The 15,126-nt window shown below is 38.3% G+C and overlaps 1 protein-coding gene across 1 annotated transcript in view; it reads right to left on the reverse strand.

Moving 5' to 3' along the window:
- The window catches only part of LOC141577999 (trafficking protein particle complex subunit 9-like), a 110,527-nt gene that overhangs the window by 68,688 nt on the left and 26,713 nt on the right, over positions 1-15,126 (reverse strand). Inside the window, exon 6 of the mRNA XM_074366433.1 lies at positions 7,258-7,312. The gene's annotated coding sequence lies outside the window, so the exon portion shown is untranslated. The remainder of the gene's footprint in view (positions 1-7,257; positions 7,313-15,126) is intronic.

Raw genomic sequence — 15,126 nt, forward strand, 5'->3', positions numbered from 1 at the left:
TTTACAAGGTTTGTACATTGAATATTTTGAAGTATCACCAAAAAATTTTAAAAGATCTACATATATGGAAGACATCCCATGTTGATGGAATGGTAGACAATATTGTTAAAAATGTTAGACTCCCCAAAGTGATTTACAAATTCAGTAGAAACCCTATCAAAATTCCAGCTGACTTCTTTGCAAAAATTGAAAAACTTAACCCAAATTTCATATGGAAGTGCAAGGGGCCCAGGACAGCCAAAACAATCTTGAAGAAGCAGAGCAAAGTGGGAGGACTCACTTTAAAGGGTACTAAAAAGATATAGTACTAAGTCAGTATGGTACTGGCATAAGTTTGTGTAAATAAATCTATGAGACACAATAAAATCCCAGGGCGAAAAAACTTACATTTACAGTCAGTTTTCCACAAGGGTGCCAACAACACTCTATGGAAAGAATAGTCTATTCAACAAATGGTGCAGGGAAACCTGGGTGTCTGCAGGCAAAGAATGAATCTGGAATCTGGACCCCCATATTTTATATTACAAATAAAATTAATTCAAAATGGATCACAGACAGAAATGTAAAAACTAAAAGTACAAACTTTTTAAAAGAAGATACAGTATAAATCTTTGTGGTCCTAGGATAGGCTTTGGTTTCCTAGATACAATACCAGGAGCACCAGTGATAGAAGAAAAAAGCAGATAAACTGGACTTCATCTAAATTAAACCTTTTTTTACAAAGGACATCATCAAGAAAGTGAAATGACACTGGTAGGGGTTATCTCAAGTGATAGAGTGCGTGCTTACCAAAAAAATTAAATTAATCAATACATCTAATTACCTCCACTATAAAGAATTTTTTTTTAATATTTAAAAATCTAAAGTGAAACGATAATCTGCAGAATAGGAGAAAAATTTTGCAAAGCATGTATCTAATAAGAGAGTTGTATACAGGATATATAACAAATGCTTACACCTGAACAATACATAGAAAATCGACCCAATTTTTAAATTTTCCAAGGATTTAAAAAAATACACAAATGGCCAAAAAGCATATGAAAAGAAGCTCAGCATCAGTAGCCAAATCAAAATGAAAATGAGATCTTATTTTATACCCACCAGGATGGTTATAATCAAAACATGCACAATAACAAGTGTTGTTCAGGAGGCAGAGATACCTCATATGCGGCCAGTGGAAAGGGACAATGGTGCAGCTTCTTTGGAGAAGTCTGCTGTTTCCTCAAAAGGTTAGAAATATATGGCTCAGCAATTTCACTCCTACATGAAGAGTCATCCCTTAGTATTCTCGGGGGGTTGGTTTCAGGAACCCCCCATCCTGGATTCCATAATCCAAGGATGTTCGAGTCCCTTTACAATCAGCCATCTGGATCCATGAAGTGGAAACTACAGATATGGCCGGCCAACTGTACAGCCAACAGAATGAAAACATTTTCTCACAAAAACTTGCACATCAATATTCATGGCAGTATCATTCAGAGTAGCCAAAGGTTACAAACAATATCCATCCATCAATGAACGGATAAACAAAATTACCAAGAATAGGCCCACAAATTTTTGGTCATTGAATCTTTGACAAAGGAGGTGAGAACATACAATGGATTAAAGACAGCCTCTTCAGAAAATGGTGTAGGGAACACTGGACAGCTGCATGTAAATCAATGAAGTTAGACTACTCCCTCACAGCATACACAAAAATAAATTCAAAATGGCTTAAAGACTTAAACATGTATACAAGACATTATAAACCTCTTAGAAGAAAACATAGGGAAAACATCTGACATACATCTCAGCAATGTTCTCCTAGAGCAGTCTACTCAAGCAATAGAAATACAAGCAAAAATATACAAGTGGGATGTAATTAAACTTACAAGCTTTTTCACAGCAAAGTTAAGAGTAAGCAAAACAAAAAGACAAACTATGGAATGGGAGAAAATATTTGCAATAAATGAGACTGACAAGGGCTTAATTCCCAGAATATATAAACAGCTTTTACACTTCATAAGAAAGAAAAACAAACAACTCAATCCGAAAATGGGCAGAAGACCTAAAGAAACTTTTCTCCAATGAAGACATACAAATGGCCGATAGGCACGTGAAAAAATGCTCAATATCGTTATCAGAGAAATGCAAATCAAAACTGCAATCAAATATCACATCTCGCCAGTCCCAATAGCCATCATTCAGAAGTTCACAAACAGTAAATGCTGGAGAGGCTGTGGAGAATAGGGAACCCTCCTACACTGTGGTGGGAATGCAGTTTGGTGGAGCCATTGTGGAAAACAGTATAGAGGTTCCTCAAAAGACAAAAAATTGACCTCCCATATGACCCAGCAATCCCACTCCAAGGCACATATCCAGAAGGAACCCTAATTCAAAAAGACACCTACATCCCAATGTTCACAGCAGCACTATTTACAATAGCAAGACATGGAAACAACCTAAATATCCAGTGACAGATGACTGGATAAAGAGGTTGTAGTATATTTGTACAACAGACTACTATTCACCCATAAAAAAATAATAAAATAATGCCATTTGTAGCAACATGAATGGACCTGGAGAATGTCATTCTAAGTGAAGTAACCCAGAAAGAGAGAGAAAAATACCATATGAGATCGCTCACATATGGAATCTAAAAAAAAAAAAAAAACAAAAAAAACAAAAAGATAAACTTAATTACAGAACAGAAACAGACACAGAGACATAGAAACCAAACTATGGTTACCTGAGTGGAGAGGGTGTGGGAAGGAATAATTTGGGAGTTCAAGATTTGCAGATAGTATGTATAGAGTAAACAGCAAGTTTATACTGTATAGCACAGGAGAATATATTTCGTATCTTATAGTAACTTATATTGAAAAAGAATATGAAAATGAATGCAGGAATTTTCTTATGTAAATGAAGTGTTGTGCTGTACACAAGAAACTGATGCAACATTATAAACTGACTAGAATTCAATGAAAATATTTTTAAGTAGACAAAAAACAAAAAAAAGAAAAAAGATATTATCAAATCAAAAGAATAAATTACTGATTGAAGGTACAAAATGGATGGACCTTGAAAGTTTATACTAAAGTAAGCCAGACACAAAAGGGCAAAGAGTGCCCTTTTAGGTGAAATGCTCTGAGCGTTTATTGTACTATTCCAGTAAATTTTCTGGAGGTTTGAAGTCTATCAAAATCAAAATAAATTGTATTATTCATTAAAAACATAAAATGATTCCTCAAAGGAGGGCTTTAATTATTAAATGCAGAAATGCATGTAAAGCTCCTGGAACAACAATTTGCATGTCCACAGACAGTCACTGTTGTCACTGCCACTCAGAGGGTGGTGCCAGCGCTGATGAGGGCTGCCTCCACTCACTCCCCTGCAGAGAGGAGTGAGGGCCTGGGCTCTGACAGGAAGGGTGCCCATGCACATGGGTTAGACTGAGCCACTACCCAGACTCTGCGTTACCCAGCTTTCTTATACAAACTGCTCCATCTAACATAAACACGCTACAGGGATGGATCTTACAACACAGGGAATATAGCCAATGTTTTACAATAACTATAAATGGAACATAAAAATAAAAATTGTGCAACTATTGTACACCTGAAACTTATATCACATTGTAAATCAGCTATAACTTTATAAAAAAATTAAAAAATAATTTAAAAATTTTATCACTTTAGTATTCAATTCGGTTTTTAAGTAACTACTAAACAGCTTAGAAAGTATAAAATATTTAAGTGTGATAAGTTTGTTTACATATTTATTTACTTTCAGCCTCCTGCTAAAAGAGAAATTAAACAATTTTTTTAAACACAGCTTAACAACCATAACAACAAAAAGACAAAAGTGAGAGTGAAGACAAAATGGAAATTGAATACTTAAATGAAAACAGGGGAAGGTAAAGTCATAAAAATGAATGCCATGAAGTTAGGGTAAGTGTTAAAGGCCGACTAGAAATTCAACTGTAAGATTCTTGGCAGCTAAAGCAAAAAGTAAAAGATGATGGGGCGGGTGGTAGAGCTCAGTGGTAGAGCGTGTCCTTAGCGTGCCCGGGGTCCAGGGTTCAAGTGCCAGGGCCTCCACGAACAGATAAATACACCTAATTACCTAAACCCCAAAGAGCCCCAAAGAAAACAAAAAGAGAAATTTGTTTCCTAAAAAAACCTGATATTAAATTTAGATTAAATATTAAAAAAAAAAAAAAAGAAAAATAGAAACAAATGAGTGACACAAGCGATAATACCTGTGAGATAAATCTGCAGTGGCTGCTGGCAGGTCCCCATGTCCCACGTGGGAAAATCTGAAACATCCTTCTCACCACTCAGAGTCATCCTCAGCCCACACCACCCATCCCCCTGTTAAATGCAGGAGCATGAGTAGGGCCCGGGCTTTGCACTCTCTGTGTCATCACAGTGAGACAGGATGGAAGGGGGCAGAGCACAGCCATTCAAGGAAGGCCACAACAATTAACATCAAAATGGTGAAGGATTCAATCCCCAATAGGCCTTGAGGCTCAAGATGAAGAGATATAACTTCTTCTAGCAGAGCTTGAGCTTCATTCTACACCCATTGTAATAGTAACATGGTGAATAACATGCCCCAAGGCACCATGGCCATCCCAAGGCTAGCCACAAAAGGTCACAGGGTAGGAAATGGCCAACTCCCTGGGAATCCCAGCCCCTTGCCCTTAGGCTGCTCAGTCTACTTATTAGCATATGAAACAATCAAGCCAAAGAAAACGAGCAACACAGCGCCACCTCGCGGTCACCACTCTCTCTCCCTCTTCTGAGAAGGCCCACACTCTGTCTGCGAAGTGTGTACCTACTTTTAATCTGAGCACCCGAACCCCACAACTCGTGGCTTTTCTCTTGCCTTTCAATGTGTCTCTGTGAATAAATCTACCATTACTCAACAGTGGCTTGTTCTTGAAATCTTTCCTGCATGAAGCCAAGGACCCACGTCTGGTGGGGCACATTCAAGGGGCTCAACCAAAGCCTGGGACACAGCTCTTCTCATGCCCCACATCTGTTTTCTTGTATCAACAGGACTGGGATATGAAAGGAGTTCTGAGGCCCCAGCTAAGGGACAGAAGCAGCCCCCAGGGCTCAAAATGGCGGGCAGCCCCTCCCCCAGCAGGGGCCCTGAGGTCAGCCATGTTCTCTGTGGTTCCCTGTTGTGCTGACCCCCTAGCCAGACAGCGTTCTCCTAGGCCTATCCCCACAAAACCTTTCTCTCCAAAATTCAAGCACATCATGTCACAGTCCTCTTATTCAACCAGGAAGTTTTCAGCGCACTTTTTCATTCCCTAGTAAAGAATCTATCTGTGCTCCCTCCCATCCCACCACTTCTTTATTTGTGAGAACTCTGTACTCCTCACATACCATCCTGAACGCAGCTGCCTTGCTAGCTGGGAACGAGATGCTTCAGTCTCACACTGCCTGAGTCCTTTCACTTTCCCCTCTCTACCTTAAATAGCCTTTCCTGAGTCTCCCACCCCTCTGATTCTGAACTTCACAAAGTGCTGAGGTTGCAGTCACTGTGTGCATAACTCCCAGGTTTTGGCTAGTTTTCCTTCACAAGATCTTCACTAAGGAGCTGCATCAAGAAGTTTAAAGAGGCTATTCTTACATCTGAGCTGAGGAGCCTGCATAAAATTTAAATGGCTTTGAAGAGAGAGTTAACCAGGGACAGAGAGGCTGCAAGTCCTTGTCAACAGTGTCATGAGGCAAAATGTTCTTCAAAGGCTCAGAGTGGCTTCTGAACACGGAGTCGGCAGGGAGGAGATGCCAGGCAGTGAGTGGGGTGAGTGACACTGGGTACGCTTCCCCAGCTGGGGAAGAACTGGATTTTGTTCTAGTTTTCCAAACAATTTCTGACTACCTTTTTCTCTTATTGTCACATACCATTTCCGGCGAATTAAGAAAAATCAGTGTCAGTCATTTGCGCCACTTGGTAGAAGCTACACGATGCCATTCACAGGGCTGGGATATAACAGCCACACCAGTCTAGGTTGAAAGACCAGTGGGGGTATTTCCAAGGTAATCACGCGCATGCAACAAACTCCCCAGCTTCAATTACCTCATCTCAAATGTGAGGCCAATAAAACTACCAAGCAAAGTGCGTTATGATAATGGCCAAAATCTGTTTACTAGGTAAGTGCCCGTAAGAGCTGCCGCTGAATGGGGAATGAGTATGATCAACGAGGCCAAGTCAACCTGGTCACACGCGCCCTGCCTTCCTGCGTTGGTGCAGGACCGGAGTTTGTTTAGCTGAGATGAACGCCCCCAGAGCAGCCCCGAAGGGAAAGCTCCCAGCTCTGCGTGGCGAGGCGTGCTCCTTTCCTTCTCAGAGCTGATCACAGTTTGCAGTCGTCTGTTTTTACATTTATCCCCTTAGTACCTGCCTCCCCTCCGGAGTTTTGCTTAAGCAGCACAGGTCCAGGTTTGTGTTGCTGCCTACTGGATATTCTGGGCTGGAAGAAAGGCGACCCCACGTCTGGCTCTGGGGCAGAACGGAGAGGGCAGAAGGCCCAGGGGCCCATGCTGAAACGAGGCCCCAGCACTCAAAATTATGGTCTGACTTTGGGCAAATTACACAGTCTTCTTTACCCTGAGATTCCTCATCTGTCAATGAAAATAACTGCCCATGGCGTATAGAGTTTCCAGGATTAAAGGAAATCACCAAATTCACAACCTATTCAAGGGGCTACCAGTACATCCTCAACATGCACATGCTACCTTTACGGCTGTGACACACGCTAAGCGGGGCGGACAGACACAGTGAACAATGCTAAGTGCCTGTTAAGTGTTTCATGAGTGTTATAATACTGTTCACATCTTACAACAATCCCAGGAAGAAACGAATATTATAATGCACATTTCACTGTTTCACCAACAGATTAAGGGAGGTTCCACTCTAGTTCAAGGCCCTTTGGTGAGGAAATGGCGATTTAAACCTGTATCTGAGCCCAGGCCTGGGCTACATCTCTCTCCAATCCACCTGTCCAATACACAAGTTTGCACAGGCCAGCTCTTAAATGCAATGTGTGCCACCGTTTGTCAATGTTTGTTAATTACCATAAACTACTCTCAGAAACCGCTACAGAAAAGACAGGTGGACCCACATCCCTGCCAACAAAGTAGAGGAATTCTGCCTTGCCTTCTCCTGTAATGTGCAGAAACCATTCCCTACACCACCAAATTCAAATGTATGCTTCATCCGTGTTTATGTTTGCACACGGAATATTAAAGTAGAAGGTACCTTCAGTAATTCTATCTCGGTTCCTTTCCAAGTTTCCAGATTATCCACAATCAGTCTGTGAATGAAAATACTACAATGTGAATGAAAATACTGCAACCATATCTGTAAACAAATAATGCTGAAACCAAATCATCAGTGGCTGCCGCCATCCCCCAGCGAGGACAGTCCTGAAGTCCAGCCTCTACAGCCATTCACAACAGTGCCCTCTGAACAGAATGAGAATAAGAAAAGACAGGATACTTGCCCTAGATAGCTAGGTGCTTGTCTAAAGCATGAATCCAGTGAGCCCACGTGATACATAGAAAATCACTAAACTCTTTAACTTGACATACCTGGCTTTCTTTAGATAACAAACAATGTTTTATTGTTCCAACTACCTGGTCTTTGTTGTAAAGCTTCTATATATCCTAACTCCTCCCCAACCTCTTCGGAGCAGTCCCTCAGAGCGATCTGAGAGGCTGTCATCCCGGCTCGATTCCTTCTGCCATATAAACATAACTCTTAACTTTTAGGCTGCACATGTATTTCAGTCAACAGTTTTGGACACCATGAAGGGACCCAGAGCAGACTTTCTCCAACTGAATTCTCCGAGTATCCGGAGCCTTGGTACCAGCAGTGGCCCTTTGTGCCCATCCACCTCCTCGGGGAGTCCAGATGAATTTGGGTGAGTCTATCTTGGTTCTCGGATCTCCCATATTGGGTGATAATCCTGAGTTTTATTTGGCGGTGTATCCAGGTACCTGGCCCTCCAGTTGAAAGATACTGGGGGGGAATAACCCACCCAGTGGAGACATACTGTGTGGGGCCTGGTTGAAAGATAACGGGAAACACCCATCTTTAGGAGACGTCCAAGGTGGGGCTGGTTGAAAGATACCAGGAAAATACCCAGTGGGGACCTCCAGAGTGGGTCCATGTTGAAAGACACTGGGGTCAGGACTGAGTGGTTAGGTAAGAGGCTGGTCTAATGTTTTCCTCAATTTGGTTACCTCCATTGAATTTTTCAGAATAAAAGTAAAACTCTTATGAGGAACCTTTCAACTCCAAAAATGGGACCCCCTTCCTGGCTGGTAACAGTTTTCTCGGATGACTGAGAAACTTGCAGGAGTGGTATAGGCAAAGACTTCATGCCATCGAGTTGTCCCTGCGGGAAAACCTACTAGTAATTTTATTCTGACAACCCTTCCTTAGAATGGGGAATAGAACTTTCAAAAAAAAAGAAAAATAAAGGAAGGAAGAAAGAAAAGGAAAAAAAAAGATAAAGAAATGACAGATTGCCAGCCTCCAACTAATACCCCAGCCAGGTTTATATACATACAATACTTACAAATTTAATTGGGAATTAAAAAAAAAATCTCACTCTTAAAGTAACTAACCAGGCCTGATAAAAACATTTTTTGGAATTCTGGACTTATAAAAACCAAAACCCTTTTAGGGGGAACTTGGATTTCTCTTCCTGTGTCTTTGAAATATAAACATTTTATCTTTCGCTGGGTGTATTATGTGTGTGTATGTATGTATATATATGTTTCCTTTTTGTTTTTAATGGAAAATTTGGACTCTGCCATGCAAAAGGTACAAGTATTGTGTACATATGGTGACCACACAAATAAATTGGGATTCTCAACAATCCTTTGTACCAATTTTCAGGCATTTTGCCATCTTAACCTTTGTTGCATCAGTCTGGACCATGAACTGCTTTACCTTTTGGAGAGTAAACTTTTGAATTTTATTTAGGCAGCACCCCTACTCTCATTTGGAAAAGCCTCTTCATCTTATTCGTTTAAAATCAATATATATATATAAATTGATGGCCATATGATGGATCCCTTAATTTGGAAAACTTTTAAATTGGTGAAAGTTGAAAGAGCTCTCATTATAAACAGCCGTTTTATTGGTACCTATTAAAATCAAGTTTAAAGGTAGAAAATATATCTAATGGTTAATCTAAGAACTTATTTTACAAAAACTGGTTTAAAAAGCTACATTTATGTTTTTCCTTTCCCATTAATGCTTTTAGAGATGTTAATAAAATCTTAGAATAATTAATGTTAATTAGGTTGAGTAACTGGAAAAAAGAATGTAAAAATGTCGAAAGATTTTTTTTTTCTTAGCAGAAAAAAAAAATGATAAGTGGATTATCCTAAGTGGGTAAATTTTTTTGATGGTTATTTTGAATGACATAAATAAAATGGACATTGTTGGATTTTGAGACAAGGTTTTGATTCTACACTACGTAAAGTTAAAAAAAAAATGGCCAAAATGGTCACCTACTGCCCCCCAAAATTAAAGTTCAAAGAAGTCCGTTTTATTTGCCCCAGTTTAAAATGTATGTATTTATAGGGATAGATACATATAATATATGTAGACTGTGATATTTGATCAATGAATGGGGCAACAGACCCATTAATCAAATTAAAAGTTGAGAAGGGCCTAAGTTGTTTGGCTAAAACTTGGGTATCCCAGAGACTTTTCTATAAAATTAGATACAGTGAAAAAAAAAAAAAAAAGAAAGAAAGAAAAGAAAAGAAGAAAAGGGCTTCTGGCATTCCTTCTAGAAATAAAAATTATTGATTAAACCTAATAAATATTAAAATTAAAGGTATAAGAGTTAATAAAGTTGAGATAAAAGTTTGTAAAATTGGTATGTTTAAATGGGCTTTATATAAACTTTTTGCTTAATTATGTTGTGGGAAAGATGTGTTTCAATGGAAAAACGCTTCCCCTTCTTGGTATTACAAGGCTGGGCACATTTCTGTCCCTCAGAAAATATTAATTGAACAAAATAAAGGAAACCAATAGAGTTACATGAGCCGTCCAATATAATGTAAAACTAAAACTAATATTCAGTGGCTAATAGAAAAATATAATAAGAGGTTTACCCTGGGTTTAACTTATAATTCAAGGAAAAGAGACCTTACTAAATGCCTTATGTAAGCTTTGGAAGACAAGATAAATTGAACCTTAAAGTTTTAAAACATGGAATTCTTTGTTTAAAGCTCTTCTCACTGATACAAAAAAGCCAAATAAGGAGGTACAATTGGGCCTGCGTGACAGAGCAGTTCTCTGGGGAACTGGAAGTGTCTGTCATTGTCTTGCAGGTCAGAAATCTATATACAGCAAACAGTGACATAGGACTGAGCCTAATTAGCTTAATGAGAGAAAACTTAAGGCCAAAGAAATTTTTGGCATTTTAGAACTCAGAACTCTGATGGGTCCGTCAGACTTTGTCAAGAAATCTTAAATATCTTTTTCATAAATAGTAAGCCTTAGTGATTTGAGCAAGCAAATTAAGCTTACTCCAACTATTATTATACCTTTCTTATAAGTAAGTTTTAAAGTGAAGCTATGAGATCTCTAGATTTGGTCTGTTTATAAGCCTGAGTACACATTATAGATGTGAGATATTTCTACAGCTAAAAAAAAGAAAAAAAACAAAGTCAAAGAGCTCTGCTTAATTGACGTAAAAAGTAATAGCTTACAAATTAAGTATTTTTAAAATAAAAACTAACTAATTTGACCTTCAGGTTCACGTGAACTGGAAAATATTCAATATTAAGATAACACTTGGTATTGTTTAGTTTAAGTGTGTTCTAATTAATATAGACATCTTTAAACTCATCAATATTAAGTATAATGCATTTACTGTACCTAGGTTTAATGAAAGTCAAATAAGATCCTGTTATATATGTTACAGATTTGTCAAAAAAAATAATAGTAATGTGGTGTGATAAAATTTGAAGTAAATTAAATGCAAATGAGATGAGAGTTTTGGGTAAATTTTTTAAAATATATATTTAAAATGTATGCTTAAGATAATCTCTAAATGTTTGGTATCTAAATTCTAGAGTTGTGCTAAATTAAGTCAAATGATAGGATTTTATTAAATAGCTATGCCATTTTCAGATAAAATAAGATTGAAATATGAATTACTTAACATATTACTTCCTCTTACAGAGAAACTAAAGGTGTTTAGAAATATTAATAAATGCTTGGTGCCACTCTGAAATAGTCTCTATTATTAAGGGAAAGATCTCAGTATCCTAGGAAGGTAAGATAAATGTGTAAAGGAAGATATAAGGAATGGAATTATATTTTGTTAATGAAAAATAGTGACTTTGTCCTGAATCTGGTTACTTGTGAATGGAAGAAAAAATAAGGGACACACTAATACGAGTATAGAAAGCTGGGGAAGGCTTGTGGAAGAGGAACCCTGAGGAAAGAGTTTTGTACGTGGTCAGAATTGGCTAAGTTTAGAATCAATTTGGGCAAAGTAAATGAATCTTAGAAGTAAGCTGGTACAAGACTAGATTTGGTTTTCTCTCTGTTAAGGGGACAAAATTTTCTTAAAATATTAATCCACCTTCAGTAACAAATTGTAAAACTTCTTATGCGACTTAAGTGATCTGTTGTGCCTTTACCTTTGAAATATTTTCTTGTTAATGAGTAAGTACTACTTTACAGTGATCTATACGCTTATCTGACCAAGTGTTTTGAAAACTTTTAACAAGCTCCCCAAATATCAATTTCTCATTAAAATTCTTTTAGTCTCCAGTTAACTATGGGATGCTACAAAGGGTCCCTGAAACATCTCAAAGAGAGATTTTAAAGTAGTAAGTTTCATTTGGCATGTTAACTAACATGGGAAGTATTGTCAAATGAATAATAAATCTTCCTAGGTTATATTGTATGAGAAAATATTATTAATATAGATATTCTAGAAATTATATGGACTCCCTAACATTCTGGTATATCTGAAATGTTACCAGTCATAATTCAGGTTATTGTGACCAGGTTTCTTTATAGATTACAGTGTAATGTTGTTTAACCATGCTGTTAATTCTGTTGTCATTTATAGGCAGGTAATTGTTTTCTTCTGATGATTTTGCAAAATACTCTCTCTTCAAGGAGATTTACTGATTTCTAATAAATTTCAAACTATAGCACTGAAATAAACTGGGTAAGAAATTTTAAAGGTCTAATGAAAACTCTGATTAAAAGAATTAGTTACGTGGGACTGAGTAAACTGATGAATATGGTTACAATTTTTGATTTTGTCTGAAATACTACTGGCTTTTAACCTGTTTACCAGACATAAAGAAACTCTTCTCCTTAAACTACTTATGATTCACGTCAATTTGATAAATTATACCTATGTAAGCAGACTTAGAACAGTTATCTTTTCTCTCTATCTGATCCCTCAAGAGACTAAAATCTTTAAGGTCCCCAGTGGCTCTATGAGATAAATTAGGAAGATCGTCTCCTAACAGGTATAGGAACCTCAAGGTATTTTAAGGACATCAAATAGAAAAGAATTTACCTAAATCTGTTAGGCAGAAATCTATGACAAGCCCTTGATGGGGCTTTCCTGGCCTTAACAAACCTTATTAACATTCTAGCTTAAAAGTCCTTATTAAAAGTTCCAACAAAGCCAATTTAAAAGAGCCTATATGATCAAATAATCAGACAACTTGTAAACAAATTCACCTTGATTTGACTATATTTGATAAAAATGAGGGAACTTTAGAGAGAAAAAGATTATATTTTAGTGGATATTAAATTCTCGTTTTGTTAATTGAGGTCTATATTTAGTAAGACACTTCCCAGATCATTCCTTGCTGTCATGTTACATTGCTGCAAAGTTTAATTGAATTATTAAAAGGACACTGTATGTTTCTTTCTGAAGCTTAGTAATATATCCTTGGGTAAAGATCCAATGCCCCATGACCTGCGGCCAGGGGATTATACATACTGGAACAGGCATGACTTAAAAAATTGTCTCCAACATGAATGGAAGGACTCTATCAGGTACTCTTAACTAGACCATACACAGCAAAGCTGAAGGAAACTGACTTTCAGATTCATTTCCAATCAGAAAGAGCCCCTGCAGTGCACTGGCCTATAGAGCACTGCTCACCTTAAACAAGGCCCAAATGGAGAAAAAGCTACCAGGCCAGGATGAGAAGACGACGACATATGAGGTAGACAGCTGACCCAAGACACCAGACCAGGCCTGTATACCAGTTACTTTGATAATTTCTCCTACCTTTGATTATGAACTACCCCAATTTTTAAGTTTATGGTAAATTACCTATGTCTAGTACTTCTGTGTTACCTTGGTGGGTTTCCCTACTCCAAGGCTCTAACTAGATAGCCCTCAGAAACGTTATTCTAAAAAGGAAATTATAGTTCTGTTTAGGCCACTGTTGATCTTACAAGGTGGGAGACCTCACCTGGCCAATTAATACCTGCTCGAAGCCTGACCATAAATACGAACTTTCTCGTAAGATCACTCAAACTCAGTCAGAAACACAAGAAAAATTTTAACCCAAAAATATAACTTCTTGACTATTAATTTCTTAATCGTGACTTTATTAACGTTACTAGCTGTATTGCTTATATCCTGTCTATTTTATAAGATTGTTTTCTCTTACATTTCCCAAAGTGTAGCTAGGCCTACAACAAGATTGATGATGGCAAATCATATGGAAGAAATACATAAAATTTATAACCCTGCATAAAATAATTATAACAGTGTGATTCTAGGTATGGGAATGAGCAACGAAGGGTAAACATTTCCTGGATCATAACAGACTAGTAAGACAGGCCATCCAGAGAACTTTTAGTATCAACAGGGCCTGATAAAAACACCTAAAACCTTGAATGGCAGGTCAGAAATTTCTTCAACCTGAACTAGGAATGAGCCTTCATAGCACCCTGGGACAAAATTGGTCATGAAATGTCTCTCAAATTATTGGTCGAATTTAGGACCAAGGGGGAGCACTGTAAATGAAAATACTACAATGTGAATGAAAATACGGCAACCATGTCAGTAAACAAAGAGTGCTGAAACCAAGTCATCAGCAGCTGCCACCATCTCCCAGGGAGGACAGGCTTATAGCTCAACCTATGCAGCCACACAGAATGGTGCCCTCTGAGGGGACTCAGAATATGAAAGGACAGAATACTGGCCCTAGATAACTAGGTGCTTGTAAAAGAAATGAATTCAATGAGCCAAAATGTTTACTTCCTCCCATACAAAGAAAATCACTAAATTCTTGAACTTGAGATGCCTGGATTTCTTTAGATAACAAGCAATCTTTTATTCTTCCAACTCCCTGGTCTTTGTTGTAAGGTTTCTATATAATCCTAGCTCCTCCCCTACTTCTTGGAAGCAGGCCCTCAGACAGATTTGAAGGCTTTAATTCCGCCTCGAGTCCTCCCGCCAAATAAAGCATAACTCTAAACTTTCAGGCTACACATTTTTTCAGTCGACAAGTCTCAGAATACACACAACTCATCAATTCTGTAATGGAACACACTGGATCAGGAACCAAAAGAATGTTCTAGTCCAGAAAAACTACGGGACCCTCTTTCTTCCTGTCATTATACAATCCGACCAGAACTCATTAATTTGCTGTCTGCACATCTGGCAACCAAACTCAGAGAAGAGTCAACTCAGCACAGTGCTGTGCTGGGGAGAACACCCCGAAGCAGCATGGCGGGCTGCCTGCTCTCCCGCACGCTCTGCTGACCCCTAGTGTCCTCCGTGGAGACCAGGCCAACAGAGCTGTTCCCAACAGCTGCAAAGTCCCACACATTAAATAAAAGCGTTTTATTTTATACGATATGTTACGTATATAACCATCTCTGAAGACAGCTTTGCAAGAAGCCCAAACCTTCAAAATTAATCTGCAAAAGCAAATGCTGCCCCCAAGGGAAAAAAGTCTTAAAACGATGCTAAGGCTTCCAAAGTCCTCTCCAGGACCATCAATCAAACTGCCTGCAGGCCTGCAGCTGCAGGCGGCTACATGTCTGTTTTTAAAACAACCCCTTCCTGCCGTCAGGTGCTACAATATCCCTCTACGCCCT

The sequence above is a fragment of the Camelus bactrianus genome, chromosome 6, assembly GCF_048773025.1.
Source record: "Camelus bactrianus isolate YW-2024 breed Bactrian camel chromosome 6, ASM4877302v1, whole genome shotgun sequence".
NCBI classification, from domain to species: Eukaryota; Metazoa; Chordata; class Mammalia; order Artiodactyla; family Camelidae; genus Camelus; species Camelus bactrianus.